We start from the raw sequence: 3,797 nt of genomic DNA, 5'->3' as shown, positions 1-3,797 counted from the left end.
TAGTCCCAAACTACCTATTAACAAATTTGCTAACCTAAAAATGTTAATATTTAATAGCTAGGTTTACTGCCTTAACCTAGTTTCTGCACAAAAGGGTGGCCAAGCATAACCTAACCTAACCTAACCTAACCTAACCTAACCTAACCTAACCTAACCTAACCTAACCTAACCTAACCTAACCTAACCTAACCTAACCTAACCTAACCTAACCTAACCTAACCTAACCTAACTGTTTACCTAATTCATCTTTTTCATTGACAGAAGCCCCATCTTTCAAAAGCTGTTGTACTAAATCAACATCACCATCTTTTGAGGCCTTTATTAATTCTAAAAAATAAAAACTCTCTTTAATGAATTTATTATTCACAGTTTTTTGATTTTTAAAATTTACCTCTGCCATAAATTTCTTCTTTGTATCTGCTATATTTTTCCTACAATACAAATTAAATTGTTTGTACAAAAATAAGATTCTTGTTTCATATAATCATAAAGGATCAAGCCCATTATGTGTTTTTTTTGTGGTTTGGAATAGGGGGGAGGTGCCTTTTCTAACTTTTCTATTGCATATTTTTATTGCTTTAGTTGGAATTTTGACTTGCAGTCTTTTCTCAAAAATTGCCCAAATTAAAAAGATTGGGCATTTTATCCCACTGTCTCAACTCTGATCAATTAGAGTTAAAGGAATCCTGCAAGAAATACCAAACTTTAACTGCTGAAAGCCTGCCTCGAGTAGACCCAATACCCAAAATTTGAAGCCTCCAGCCTCAATAACAAAAAAGTTGAAAGGTTTTCATTGCTTATGATGGAAATTTCAATATTAATTTGTCTGTAAGCAAAATTAAAAGCTTAAAGACAATGTAAGGTTGGTTAGTAAAGTTTAAGAAAAGGAAAAATGCACTGTGAATACAATTTGACTTACATACTAAAAGAGTTGTAGTGTATCTTTGCTTCTAGAATTTTAAACAAGAACATAAAAATGCTAGGGATACTTTTAGAAAAATTATTATGATAATTTCCACATAATTATTTTCTTCTACTAACCTCTATTTCCTTGCTGACTGTGCAACCATAGGCCCTGCATGATTATGTGTAAGTTTTATATCTTATGAGGATATTCATTCAAAAAAGAACTATGTCAGTGTTTACAAAATATATAAATCTTAATTTTGTTCTTTCTCTTAAAGTGCATTCAAGCACTGACACTACAGTAGAAAGTGACTGAAAGAGGTGCATCCTGATAGATGATAGTAACCAACACAGGAGAAGTAGTTGGTTGATTGGATGCTATTTTTGGTAAGTAGTATTAAACATTTTCTGGACCTATGAGAAGCTTCAATGTAAAGGACACAAATAGACATACATTCCTAGTTTTACTTTAAGATATAATTAACTTATGCATATTCCTTGAGATTTCCACAATGTCAACAACTGACAACTCTTTCTAAAAATATAAAACTCAATTCTAACTTTCTTTGTTAACATTATTTTTTTAATTGAAAGTTAAAATATAAGTTAGAAGCGGCAAAAATTTTATCTTCATAATATAGAAATGCAAAAATGTGCATACGTTTTTAAAAATGGGTAAAAAAATTAATAAAAATTTATGTTTGATTGTACAAAAAAAGAACCAGATTACAAATTGAAAAATCTGTACTTCTAATACTAAATGAATGAGTACTGTAACAGTGTTGACAAGTACAATGGTCAACTTGGGTATCATGAAAAGAATAAAAATAAAAAGAGCTATATGGCCTTTCAACTGTAGACTCAAATCTTTTTATTTGATTAATTAAAAATTTTATTTTGATACTAATACCCACAAAAAATTTAAAATTAGATCACATCACAAAAAGATATAAAATAAAGCACCTTATCATTTTATCTAAAGAGACAAAAAATACTTTATAGTAATATAATGTGGAGAGGAAATTTTAGCTGTCCTTCTTGAATTTCTGATCGCCAGACAGACACACAGAAAAAGGTACAGATGTACAAATATTTTGAAATGTAGAGTAGCTGTGCTAATGTAAATGAAATACAATAAATTTTTTCAAAAATCATATACCGGATACTGTTTTAGTGTGTCTTCTGTGAAATATTTCATGTTGTTGAAAGGCCAATTTATTGTCATGCAAATATCTTTATTCTGACAAACTTGTCTTTCATGATAGTGCATGATACTAACATTTTATTAGGGAATAAATAAATTATTGCAATTGTTTATATAGTTTAATAGGAAAATGAATATGAATAAATTTATATTCAAATTTTTTCATGATACCATGCAATGTGTGTGATATGACACGCTTCGTTTTTTATTAAATGAATAAGTTGGGGTACAATGTTTGCCACTTTCGATATAAGTAAATAATAATAAAAAAACCATAGAATGCAATAATAACTTCAGAAAAATCGAAGAAAATAGTTTTCATACTTAATTAAAGGGCGAATATAGGTTCGATATGATATGAGCTTATATCAAAGGTGCCATTACATACTTTTAGAATATCTTTGCCAAATTTAAAAATTCAAAAAAATCCTTAAGTAGATTTTGCAATTTTCTGTTTCAATTGAACATATAATAAATGAGATTGCGGACAAAATCGTTTATTTTAGCCCTTTACAAGACTTTTTTTGACTATTTTGCTTAAGTTTGATTGACTATTACATTGGCACGCACCTTAAAAGATAATTTAAAAGTTTATTATTTTAGATTATATACTGTGTATTTAATTTTTTAAAAAGCATAAAAATAATTTGCGTAGAAGGGCGTCAGGAGTATTGACAGGGTAAATAATACCTCTTAAAGTTTATTTTCTGTACAGAGATCTTTGATTAATTCATGATGATATAAACAACCCTTATGTACGCATTTTCAACACACACACACACGGCCACAAAAAAACAGGGATTTGAAATCATTCTTCCTCCAAGAAAATTTTATCGACTATTTTTTTTTACTTTTTACATTATTTGATGTTTTTTTTTAACTTTAAAATAATTTACTTTATGAAGGTAGAAGGAGGGTATATTTACCCCTGATTAATTGGTTTCCACATTATTCCGACTATCATTTAACGAAAGCTTTTTAATTAAACCTTGCCACGAAGCCTTGTGTGATGCTAGGGTGTTTGAGTTCTTAAGGAACCACACTAATTACAAAATATTTTCTTCAAGATTGACATGTTTTAAGCTATAAACAGACTTATACAATTGAATATGTCAATATTTTAAAGTTATTTATAATCTATGGAATTGCACCTTTGATATAAGCTCATATCATATCGAACCTATATTCGCCCTTTAACGTTTTTAAGTTTTTCTTCAAAAAGTTTAGATGCCTTTAAATGTCGTCTATGATTTTGTCAGGGATAAAAATGTAACTTTAAAATAAGAATTACAACATATTTTTTCAATTAGTACAAAGTAAAATTTTGAACATTTTATTGATCAGTATATTTTTTTAAATGTGAAGTAGAAACCTGAATATTTTATCATGAAAATTGTGTTATGATTTGATTGTCTGCTAGATTACAAGAAAAAAGATACTGACAGTACTTGTTGGTTCTTTAAAAAAAAATTAGGTAGATTACTTTCAGAAACCCTCTTTTTGCAACGTTATTTCAATATAACAGAGCCGTAGTCTTAGTGTACTCAATATCTAGACAGCCAACCATTGTTTTAGAATTGTTCAATTTTTTTAACTTCTGATAAAAACAGAATTAATGGTATTTTTGTAAATATTATACCTCCAAGAAATGGCTATACTTCCCAATCATATGTTGTGTGATATTTAA

At 28.5% G+C, this 3,797-nt stretch overlaps 1 long non-coding RNA gene across 1 annotated transcript; it reads right to left on the bottom strand.

Annotated features, from left to right (window-relative positions):
• Positions 1-236: 236 nt before the first annotated feature.
• LOC145331011 (uncharacterized) lies at positions 237-1,128 on the bottom strand. The gene is made up of 3 exons (XR_013883608.1): positions 1,042-1,128; positions 392-431; positions 237-327 (listed from the first exon to the last, which is right to left on the bottom strand). It is a non-coding gene; the product is annotated as an uncharacterized LOC145331011 (long non-coding RNA).
• Positions 1,129-3,797: the final 2,669 nt, after the last annotated feature.

Source organism: Acartia tonsa, chromosome 11 (genome assembly GCF_053477335.1).
Source record: "Acartia tonsa isolate MP-2025a chromosome 11, ASM5347733v1, whole genome shotgun sequence".
Taxonomy (NCBI): Eukaryota; Metazoa; Arthropoda; class Copepoda; order Calanoida; family Acartiidae; genus Acartia; species Acartia tonsa.
The sequence above is the reverse complement of the archived record's forward strand: the minus strand, read 5'-3'. Positions and strand labels throughout refer to the sequence as shown.